Consider the following 12852-nt stretch of genomic DNA (forward strand, 5'->3'; position numbering starts at 1 on the left):
GCACGATCAGACGGTTACTGTTTGTTCTTGTAAAGGTCCAATGGTTGATGGTGAATCCGATTGGTTTCAGGGCTGTTTCTGGTGTCTTTTGACGCTCGTTTTTCATCCGTTTGATGGAGATCTGACTGTAGGCTTCAGGGTTTCAGTACAACAATGAAATGGAGTCCTGTTTTGATGTGATGTGGCCTGATTCCAAGCTCTATTTAAAGGAGGCATCGACAGATGTTCTGCAATATGCTGAAAGCAGAAAACAGAGAGCACCGTAGCCTTTTACAGTGAGGTACAGAGAGACGTGAGATTTCTTTTGAGAGAAAAGAGCATGCTTTTCCCTTGTGAAAGAGAGTCTGAGAGAGTTCCTTGTATCTCCTGTCAATTTTGTATTTCTTATACCATGAAATTAATAGAAGAACATTGAGGAGGTCTTGCCCGTAGGCGTAGGCCAATAATTAGGTCGAACCACATTATATCTGGTGTGCTTTCTTTTCTCTTATTTTATCACTTTATTATCTTCCTTTTATTTTGTATTCTATGTTTGTTCAAGTTATTTTTCCTCTACAAAATGATCTTGTTTCCACTGTGCTTGTGTGCCATGTGGGTTGAGGTGTGTTCAGTTATCCCTCGGCAGATCCTTTCAATTTGGTATCAGAAAAAGAAGATTCTTTTATAGCTAGTTTGATTTGAAACAATGACGGACAAAATGACAACAATAAAGTACGAGATACCAAAGTATGATGGATCAAACTTTATACTTTGAAAGATGAAGATGCAGACGATATTGATCAAGGATGGTTGTGAAGTTACTTTGCAAGAAAAGAAACGCAAATCACAAGAGATGATGAATGGGCAATATGAGAAAAAAGATAAGCTGGCAATGGCGAACCTCTATTTGGTATTGGATGATTCGATATTATTCAATATCGAGGTCAAGACTACTGCAAAAAGAGTTTGAAAAAAATTGAAGAATCTCTATGAAGGAAAGTCTTTGATGAATAAAATTTATTTGAGGTGGCAACTATACAATCTAAAGATGAAGGATGGGGCATCAATTCAAGAGCACTTGGGTGTATTCAATTTCATTGTGAGCAAACTTGTGGCCCTAGATGTCAGAATTGAAGATGAAGAGAAGGCTAGCATTCTACTTTGTTCTATATCGGAGTCTTGGAATAATATCATTATAAACTTGAGTCACATTCAAACCCTCAAGATGGAGTCAGTTATTGCACCATTGCTTACAGAGGAGATGAAGCAGAAATCTAGCCAAGGAAGCTCTTCGGGGGACGCAATGATAACATGGGAAAGGTCTTTCAAGAGGGAACGTAGAGATCAAGGAAAAGATGAGATCCAATTCCAAGGGCAAGAAGAAGGTGAAATGCTGGAATTGTGAAAAATCAGAACATGTAAAGAAAGATTGCTGGGCTAGAGGAGTTGATACAAAATCTAAATCAAGAAACTTTCAAGACAATGTAGCAGAAAGTGAAACTGGTTCAGCTACTTCGGATGATGGGGATGCTTTGACGGTATTGGAGAGATCCCAGCTTGCACGTCGTTAGATTTTGAATTCGGAGGCATCTTTTCACATGACTCCTTTTAGAGAGTGATTTCATACATACAAATCATGGGATGATGGAGTTATCTATTTGGATAACAATACAACTTGTCTTGTGATTGAAATGGGAGATGTTCGGATCAAGATATTTGATGGTATAGTTCAAACAGCTTCTAATATACGGCATATTCCTGCACTTCGTAAGAGTTTACTGTCACTTGAAAAGTTTTGTAAACAAGGCTTAAAGTTTGTTGAAGAGAAAGATCAATTGAAGATGTCCAAAGGATATTTGGTGATGATAAAGGAAGTGCAAATAGGTGATCTTTATAAATTGATGGACGAGACTCAGATGGGAGAGATGGTAGTAGCAAGTGCAAAGATGGTATCTTCGATGGTTTTGCATTGACGTTTGAGATATATGAGCGAGCGTGGGCTACAATTATTATCAAATAAAGAGCTTTTTCTGGGATATAAGTCAGCGCCACTAGAATTTTGTGAAGATTGTATCTATGGTAAATAAAGAAGGATCTCTTTTTCTTTATCACAACAGCGGAGTAAGAAATTTCTTGAACTAATCCACTCAGATACTTGGGAGTCGCCTGATAGATCATTGGGCGGATGTTTCTACTTCATCTTCTCCATTGATGACTATTTTCGGAAGGCTTAGATATATATTCTAATAAAGTGAAAATCTGATGTCTTTGAAACCTTCAAGAAATTCAAGGTTCTGATAAAAAATAAAAAAGATTTGAAAATTAAATGCCTATATTCTGATAATGGAGGAGAATATTACTCCAAAAAATTTGAAAAGTTTTATGATGAGTATAAAATTTGACAATAACTCACGGTTCTCGAGACACCACAACAAAATGGTGTGGTCGAGAGATTTAATAGAACACTCATGGATAGGATCCATAGTATGTTGAGTACTGCAAAACTTGACAAGAGATTTTAGGTAGAGGTTGTGAGCACGGCTTGTTACTTGATCAATCGAGCACCAATAAAATCACTTGGGTTGGAAATTTCAGGAGAACTTTGGAGCGGCAAGTCAATAAATTATTTTTATCTCCATATCTTTAGATGTGATGCATATATGTGGATCCCAAAAGAGAAGAGAACAAAATTGGATAGGAACTTTTGGAGGTACATCTTTCTTGGCTATGCTAAAGGAGTAAAGGGGTATCAGTTATGGGATCCTACTATCCATAAGATCATTGTTAGCCAAGATGTTATTTTTAAAGAAAAATCTTTTCAAGGCACCAAGGAAAAGCAAGATAATGAAGTTATTACTTCTATTGAGTTTTTTTATGCAGGTGATGAGGAGCAAGCATAGATAAACAATGAGGTAGTTGATGATGGATCGGGCGTGGAGTCTCTGCAATCACCTGATGATGCTATCCCACCGAAAGAGCCACCAATGGAGTTTGAGCAGCCTAGGAGGGTCATCAGACCTCTTGTCAAGTATGATGATGATGCCACTTCTTTCATTCCTTTTGCTAACCATGTTTGTGCTTATGTTGCTTTGGCGGAGGAGGATGAGCCAACTTCATACAGAGAGGCTTGTGAGTCTATCAGTGCTAAAAAGTGACATTGTGCTATGGAGGAAGAGATAGAGTCACTTCGAAAGAACAAGACTTGGGAGCTTGTAGTTTTATTGGAGGGAAGGAGTCCGATCAAATGTCAGTAGGTCTATAAAGTGAAAAAGGATACAGATAAAAAATATGAAGAGGGGTTAGGATTTGATGCCTCGAGATTCGATCCATTAAAAATTCAGAATGAGGTTCGAAATGATGAATGGAGTCCAACGAGACCAAGATCAGTGCCAACGAAGTCCATATAAAGAAGTTATGCTCGAAAGAAATCTACACAAAGATCGGTGCAGCGGAGGCCGATGAAGGCTGTGGTGGAGCGAGAGCGTGTGATGACGCACGGGCCAACCATAAGAGCACGAACATGTGGGTGCATGTAGTGCACGGCCCAAGCCCAGGCGGGCACGTGCACAGTGCGACCCAGGCCCAAGCAAGCGTGCATGCACAGATCCTCACACGGTCCACGTGCGGTGCATGGACCGACGGTCCATGGAGACCCACATGGATCGGGCGGGTGTTTCTCCTTGGTTTCTCATGGTCCATGATGGATCGAAGTGGTTTTACGGATGTTTCTCGAATCTTTTGCGCTATCGAACGGTGGCTGTTGATCCTGTGCTGTGATTTGACAGCTGGGAAGGAGACCTGGGTGATCTAAGACTTGATAAGCACAATCCAATGGCCAAAAGAGAGAGCGGCAGTGATCAGATCGCCTGATATTGATTAGGGCTCCAGTGCATAAGGGTTTTAAGCCCGTGGGCTATTCGACTGTGAATAAAAAGGGTTTCTGCAGCCACAAAGCGACGGTAGGTCGAGACAGGTTCTCGGTAGGTCTTAGCAGGAGACCGCGAGAGGAGTTTTGATAGAGACCAAGAGGAGGTCTCGACAGAAGAGGCTCGGGAACATCTCAGAATGGTGCAGAGGTTGAGGCAGAGAGCGCTGGAGTGCTGTAGCAATGCATCTGTGGTGGCGCGGGCTGAGAGAGGCTCGATGGTGCAGCAGTCGAGTGAGCTATCTCAGGGAAACAGCCGAAAGGGTCTTGAGTTTGGCCAAGTGGAGTGGTCGTGATAGGTAGGGATAGGCAAGGAGCGCCAGGGGCATCTCAGGGAGATCAGAAGCAGATCTCAAGGAGAGCCAGGGGTCTCAAGGAGCGCTAGGGACATCATACAATCGGGAGTATCCTAGAATGGTGGGGTTGCCTAAGGATAGGATGGGGTATGATGTAGCGACTGAGAGTCTCACAGGGTGTCCAGGGGTGTCGAGGACCTTGGACCGACAGATCTGTGAGGGAGCTTTCTTGGGATTTTTGAGAGCATCATATGAGTGAGTGCTTCTGGGTTCTGAGAGAAGTTTGCGAGTTGAGAGTATCTCCTTTGTATCTTGTTCTCTCTCATGAGTGGAGCATTGTATGTCCCATGGATGTAGGCACTTGGACTGAACCACGTACATCTTGTGTGTTTGTTTGTCTTCTTCTATCTTTCTGCTATAACAGGGAGTGCCAGATCAACTAGGGCGATCTTGAGTGGGTGATCCATATTCTGTAGTTGTCGGATCTACCCCAATAATTGGTATTAGTGCCAGGTTGAGCCAGATGGTACCAAGGGTTGCAACAGAGGTGATCAAGATTGAAGAAGAGTGCAATCAAGGTGGATGCTTTCATGTGCAAGAAGGTGGAGCCGTCTATCATGAAAGATGCCAAGAGAAGCTCAGTGCGAGGTGGAGCTCCAAGTGGAGGTGGATCGAGCATGAGATGCGAGATTCGAGAGGATAAGAGGTGATATCGAAGAGCGAGATTTCTATTATCACAGGATGATACTCTGAACAGGTTTCAGATTAGGAGGAGTACAGCATACGATGGAGATGGGATCGAGTGGCCTGGCTCGACGTCCATGTTTGCCTATCCATGATCAATAGATGATTGCCCCTAGGCATGGGGGCGAGAAGATCCAGAAGCTCTCAGAGTTAGGAGGAGGCCGAATATCGAGTCAAGATGAAGATTGTTAGAATTTGATGTCTCAAGATTTGATCCATAAAAAGCTCAAAATGAGGTCTGTGATGACGAACAGAGTCCAACGAGACTAAGATCAATCCAAACGGAGTCAGAACGAAAAAGTTACGCTCGAAGAAAGTCTACATGAAGATCAGAGCAGCGGCAGGCTGGTGGAGGCCGCGGTGGAGCGAGCGCACGTAGCGGTGCATAGGCCAGCCACGAGAGCTTGGCCCAATGCACAGATGCATGGAAGTGCATGGTGCGTGGCCCAGGCCCAGGCGGGCGCGCATGGGGGTGCGGCCTAGGCCCAAGCAAGGAAGCATGCACTGGTGCAGCCCGTGCGGATCCTCACGCGATCCATGCACAATGCGCAGACTGACAGTCCATGGAGACCTACGTGGACCGGACGGGCATTTCTCCTAGGTTTCTCGCGGTCCATAGTGGACCAGGGTGGTTTTACGGGCATTTTTCAGGTCTTTTGTGCTATCAGATAGTGGTGGTTGATCTTATGCTGGGATATGATGGCTGGGAAGGAGACTTGAGTGATTTGAGACTTGATGAGCGCGATCTAATGGCCAAGAGAGTGAGAAGCAGTGATTAGACAGTCTGGCATTGATTGGGGCTCCTGTGCAGAAGGGTTTTAAGCCCGTAGGCTATTCGACTATGAAGAAAAGGGGTCTCTGCAGCCACAGAGCCACGGCACATCGAGATAGGGTCTCGACAAGTCTCAGTAGGAGACCACGAAAGGAGTCTTGGTAGAGACCAAGAGGAGGTCTCGACAGAAGGGGCTCAGAAACATCTCAGGATGGTGTAGAGATCGAGGCAGAGAGCACTGGAGTGCTGCAGTAGCGCATCTCTGGTGGTGCGGGGCTGAGAGAGGCTCGGCGGTGCAGTAGTCGAGAGATGTATCTCAAAATAATAGTTAGGAGTATCCTGAGTTCAGTCAAGTGGAGTAGTCATGATAGGTAGGGACAGGCTGGGAGCACCAGGGGCATCTCAGGGAGATCGAAAGTAGATCTTAAGGAGAGACAGGGGTCTCAGGGAGCGCCAGGGGCATCATACAACCGGGAGTGTCCTGAAATAGTGGGGTTGCCTAAGGATAGGTTAGGGCATGATGTAGCTACTGAGAATCTCACAGGATGTCCAGAGGTGTCGAGGACACTGGACCGACAAATCTGTAAAGGAGCTTTCTTAAGATTTTTGAGAGCATTATATGGGTGAGTGCTTCTGAATTTTGAGAGAGGTTTGCAAGTTGAGAGTATCTTCTCTGTATTTTATTCTCTCTTATGAGTGGAGTATTGCATGTCCTGTGGAGGTACTTAGGTGAAACCACATACATCTTGTGTGTTTGTTTGTCTTCTTCTATCTTTCTGCTACAACAGGTGGTGCCAGATCAACTAGGATGATGTTGGGCAGATGATCCATGTTCCGCAGTTGTCGGATCTATCCCAATAAGAGATTCAAAGCATGTTTGGTGGCGAAGGGTTATGCTCAGAAGCCAAAAATTGACTTTGATGAGATCTTCTCACCGGTGGTTCATCTTACTACTATTCGGATTGTTTTGGTGATCGCGGCAGTCATGGATTTGGAGCTCGAGCAGATAGATATAAAGATGATTTTCTTGCATGGTGACTTGAAGTAGGAGATCCATATGGCGTAATCTGAAGGCTTTGTCAGAATAGACAAGGAGGAGTTGGTTTGTCGGCTGAACAAATCGTTGTATGATCTCAAACAGACACCGAGATGTTGGTACAAGCGATTTGATTTCTTTATTGTGAGTTTGAGATTTGATCGACTGGAGATAGATCATTATGTATATTTCTGCAGTTATGATGATAGAAGCTTTTGTATCTTACTGTTGTATGTCGACGATATGATGGTCACGAAAAATAGCAGGAGTCGGATATCAGATCTGAAAACTCAGTTGGCTAGAGAGTTCGAGATGAAGGACTTAGAAGCCATGAACCAAATACTCGGGATGAAGGTGCCACGGAAGAAGAAGAATAAGAAGGTCTGGCTTTCACCAAAAGAATATGTGGAGAAAATTCTACAGCACTTCAATATGCAAAATGAGAAGCCGATGTCTATCCCGTTTTCTATTCAATTAAAACTATCGGCCAAGCAATCATCTAGCACGGAAGTGAAAAAGGCTGATATGGCCCGGATATCATATTCATCAGTAGTAGGGAGCCTTATGTTTGTCATGGTATGCACAAGACTAGACATTGCACAAGTAGTGAGAGTTGTGAGCTGGTATATGGTGAATCCAGATAGCGACCATTGGACAACAATAAAGTGGATCCTTCAGTATCTAAGGGGATGACTGATCATTCACTCTGTTATGGTTCAACGGGTTTGGAGTGCATTGAGTATATTGATTCTGATTTTGTAGGTGATCGGGATAAGAAGAGATCTACCACAGACTCTGTTCTTCATGGGCGGCGGTGCTATAAGCTGAGAATCTAAGCTTCAGTCAGTGGTGGCATTATTAATGATAGAGAGAGAGTATATTACAGTGGCACATGCATATAAAGAAGCTTTCTGGCTCAAGAGACTTCTTGAAGACTTCAAAGTGAAGCAGGATGTGATGAGGATGAATTATGATAGTCAAAGCACCTTGCACTAGACGAAAAATCTGATGTTTCACTCTCGGATGAAGCACATTGACATTCGCTATCACTTTATGAGAGATGTGATGAATGATGATCTAGTCTCGCTGTTGAAGATTCATACTGATGCAAACCCAGCGGATGTGTTGACGAAGCTGGTGACTCGAGAGAAGTTTAATTGGAGCAAAGCTTCTCTCGGTCTTGGAGCTACGTGAAGAGTGGAAGGTTGGCAAGGCCTCCAGGAATGGCGTTCTTTGGAGTTCGGCACATGTCTTCAAGTGGGAGAATTGATAGATTGAAGCCCATGTGAAAGCAGCCCAGCAGCAGCACACCAGGCTTGACTCAGACCCATGCATGTGGGTCGGCCCAATAGACGCGCGGGCGCAGCGTACTGCAGCTTACCACATTCTCACAATCCACGGAAGGGCGCGTGGACCAAGCGCCTGCTTCCTTGGTGTTTCGCACGGTCCATGGTGGACCAGCAGTGTTTCCTATGGCATTTCTTGCGGTTTACGATGGATTTTGTGGACCATTGCATGATCGGACGGTCCCTGTTTGTTCCGATGAAGATCCAACGGTTGATGGCGAATCCGATTTGTTTTAGGGCTGTTCCAGGTGTCTTTTGACACTCATTTTTCATCCATTCGATGGAGATCTGACGGCAAGCTTCTAGATTTCAATACAACAATGAAACGGAGTCCTGTTTTGATACGATTGGTCTGGTTCCGAGCTCTACTTAAAGAAGCCCTCGGCAGAGGTTCTGCAATACGCTGAGAGCAGAAAACAGAGAGCACCGGAAGCTTTTACAGTGAGGTATAGAGAGACGTGATATTTTTTTTGAGAGAAAAGAGTGTGCTTTTTTCTTGTAAAAGAGAGTCTGAGAGAGTTCCTTATATCTCCTATCAATTTTATATTTTTTGTACCATGGAATTAATAAAAAAATATTGAGGAGATCTTATCTCTTTATTATCACTTTATTATCTCCTTTTTATTTTATGTTCTATATTTGTTCAAGTTATCTTTCCTCTACAAAACGATCCTGTTTTTGCTATGCTTGTGTGCCGTTTGGGTTGAGGTGTGCTTAGTTATCCCTCGGCCGGTTCTTTCAACATCAAAGCATCAAGAATACAAAGCCATCCATTTTTATTCAGAATATATATCTCTGTGATTCTCGTGAAGTGGACATAGAGGCGTGGCTCAAACTATGTGGAGACGTGTGTTGCAGCTTATCACCTCATGGAGAGGGTTGTACACGTAATGCCACCATCGTTGTTCCTAGGCTTCAAATATTAACATCATGGATATAGATTATAATCAAAGATCGACATCGGCATTTGCAACACCCATAATAATTGCTAGATCAATAATCCAATTAAAAATGTTTAAAGCTTGTCTTAGGTCCAAGATGTTGATTTTAAAGATTGAATCCCTTTCAATCTGGGGCAAAATTTTGTGCCCATGGAGAAGTAGGAGATTGTTCCTCCACTAGAACATGTTCCTTGCTAGTACTTATATATTGTGATTAGCTAAATGTTTTGATATCTAACGGAGAATAAATGTTTCAAATTCCTTACTAGCACTTGTATACTGTGATCAGCTACCATCATCCCATCCAGGGATGTTAGCAATAGCATCATTAACCATCTTAACCATTGTGACCTGCGATTGAACCGAAAAAGGCACATAAATGAACGAAAATCACAAACAATTTGATGGAACAATGATTTAAGAAAAAGAAAATCTTGTTGCGCATGCACTCCTACGAGCTTTAACTCCTTAGTCATGGAAAGCTAGAGTCAAGAAAGCTGGAAATTGATCATGCTATAAAAGCCTGAATATAACCAAGACCTCATAATGATTACTGCTGACAACTTCAACAATATTCATCTAGAATGCAGGTAGTTTTGGAGGAATCATCCTATGTGAAACTTACCTGAAGGCCATTACTAAGAGGTGAATTATTAGATAATTATTGTTCAGCAGTTCATAAATGCATGTGTGGAAATCCATAAAATTTGTCCTAAAAATTGCAGAGCAATGCAGTCTCATCATTGAAATATGTCAGTAAAAAATATCTCGGAGCAGAAGAGGTTCATATATCAAACTTAGGAAAGAGCAACCAGCTTCACTTGCCCTCATGCCACTCTACGTTGCACACGAGAGATGCTGGACTTTACCCAATAGAGAACCACATCAGGTCCTCATATGTCTAGAGTTGACAGCATGCCACGACAAGAATCAATTTAGGTGGCACAAGCATCATATTCTCCAACGTAACATCAGCCATAAAAATGAGAAATATGAAAAGGGTATTCCAACCACCTGCGGTCCATAAGCTCAGCAGCAATAATAATAATTAATACGGTCTGTTAGCTAGAATGGTGCAGTTTGTGCTGTGGCTACTAAAGGTGGCTGCATGATGGAGAATAAAACTTCAAGGATTCAAAGAGATGGAAAGATGCACCGCGAGAAGCTAAGAAGCCCCATTCTAACTGCCTAGCATGCTTTCAACTCTATTGCGCCATCTTGAGCAATGCATCACAACTCACAAGACTGGAGTTCTTCCAAGGTATGGTCACAAACAATGCTAGGACAGGGGTTTGTTATACCTTTTTTTTTTTTTTTTTTTTCGCGATTAGGAAAAGTCATTTCCTTCTTATCACATTATGATATGTGTGGCACTTTATACTTTAAGGATGCATTGATATAAAGTGCAAAACAATAGAACCTATTAAAGCAGTTACAATACAATCTTTAAATTAAACAGTATGCCTTGAAAGGTACCTTATTCTTGCCCAGGTAAATGAATTACGTGATAACATATTTCTTTTAACTTGTCGTGGTGGCAAAGCACCAAAATGAGATCAGCAATCTTCCGACAACAACAGGAGTTTAATAAAGATTTCTAGAAACCAAATTAATGACAAGTAAACTGCCCTAGAAGATGACATTGATTTTTCTGGGTTCAAAATTGGCCCATCACTGGACACAGCTCCCTTAAGAGCTGCTCCAAGCTAAAGGCATGTTCCAAGGGAAGCCTCTATGACTAGTAGAACTATTGATATAAACGTCATGAATTTCACGCCCTAAATCCGGATCATGGCATTGCCGTGCAAACATGGGGTGTCACATACAATAACGTGAACCCCACAAAACACAAAAGAAAGTCTGTATAAAATTTATTTCAAAAAATATCGAGGTAGGGCTACAGAGCATCTAAATCTAGCATTTAAATATTCAAAGCTTCACAACCCATAATTTCATAGCCATAACTAAATTTAATATTAGTCTACAGCTACGCTTGGAGCTTTTTATCTTGATCTCTACTTGGTTTATCCCTCCATGCTCTTAGCAACCTTATTTATCTAAAAAGAATAAAGCAAGCATAAAATTCATAGCTCAATAAGTAACCATACACCGCTTTACTGGAACAAGCATAAATTTTATATGGTTTAATGCATCACTAGAAAATAATTTTAATTATAATTCAAGAATTTCATAGACATGATAACATAAGAATCCATGAAAATCTGATCATGTATGCATAAGTCATATAGATTCATAAATGCAGTTTCAAATATGAAACATAAATATAGTCCTAATTAGTCTTTAATGATAAAACTATCATGAAATTATTTACAATAAATCAACTATTTCATTATTTATTGTAACTAATTTTGTGATAGTTTTATTGTCAAAGAATAATTATGGAACTATTAGCATACTGAGATATCCAGTTGATGACAGCCTTATCACGATTATAAGGTGATCTTAGCATTTAGTCTGAGAGTATTGCTTTTATGTTATGATACAGTGATTTATAAAATTTACATGATTTGTGCATATCAATAGCATGATATGTTTTATAGCATATTTTATTATGCGATTATCATCCATACTTTAATTATATGGCCAAATGGTTTAATTAATTAAGACTATTTTTAAGTTCGATACTTGAAACTATATTTATGAATCTGCATGATTTATGTATATGTGATCGAATTTTTATGGACTATAATGTTATCATGTCTATGTAATTCTTGATTTATAATTAAAGTTTTTTCTCCCGGTGCATTATATTGTATAAAATTTATACTTGATACAGGAAGATGGTGCATGTTATTGAGCTATGAAGCTCATTCTTTTCATTATGTTTTCAAATAAACAAGGTTACTAGGAGCAGGAAGGGATAAACTAAGTGAAGGTCAAGATAATATGAATGGTAGCAGCTAATAATAAACTTAGTTTATGACCTTGAAGTTATGAGTTTTGTAGCTTTGAATATCTAATAATGGATATAGATGCTCTATACTCGCACCCCTTTGTTTAATTAATGAAAAAAGCTTTGGACCACATTTATTATTGTATAATTTTTTTATATAGATTTTCTTTTGGGCTTCATGTTATTGTGGGCGACACCCCATGGTGCCATGGCTACGTCATGTTTTGGATCTGGATTGTGACACTTGGTAGTATCAAAGTATAAGCTTGATCATGGATAGAAGTTAAAACTTAGTAATAGGTGGATAGATCTCATCTAGTTAGGTCTTGTTTAGTTAAATAAGAGTAGATAAATTTTCTTAACTCTATTGTTGCTCTTGATTAATATTGATATTTATGATAGGCAAAAATGAGCCTTAGGGAGGAAGAAATCTTAGCCAACTTTAATGTGAGAAGAAGAGGACCAAGAGTGGTTACAAAGGAAGATCCCAACCCACTGGTTGAGTAGGCTCTTAATGCTCCAACCACACTCAAGCTGATATTGCTAGAGTGTGCTAGGTAGTGGCTCAATTGCTCTAGTAGTAATAGCAGATTCAGGTGGCTCGTTGACCTCCTCATCCTCTTGAATCTTATTATAAGAGATTTAGGAAGATTAAACTATCATATTTTGAGGATGGACCTAATCCTTTAGCAGCTAAGATATGAATTCGAGAGATGGAGATGATGTTTGATGCACTATAGTTCCTCGAAGATGCAAAAGTAAGAGTGGCCATTTTAATGCTCAAAGAAAATGTTGAATACTGATAGATTTGAACCAAGACTGCTTACGAGGATGCCAAAAATCTACTTTTTTGAGAGAAAATATTTTATGACTAATATTTTTAGGGTCTGTGAAATTGA

Source organism: Elaeis guineensis, chromosome 5, assembly GCF_000442705.2.
Source record: "Elaeis guineensis isolate ETL-2024a chromosome 5, EG11, whole genome shotgun sequence".
In the NCBI taxonomy this organism is placed as follows: Eukaryota; Viridiplantae; Streptophyta; class Magnoliopsida; order Arecales; family Arecaceae; genus Elaeis; species Elaeis guineensis.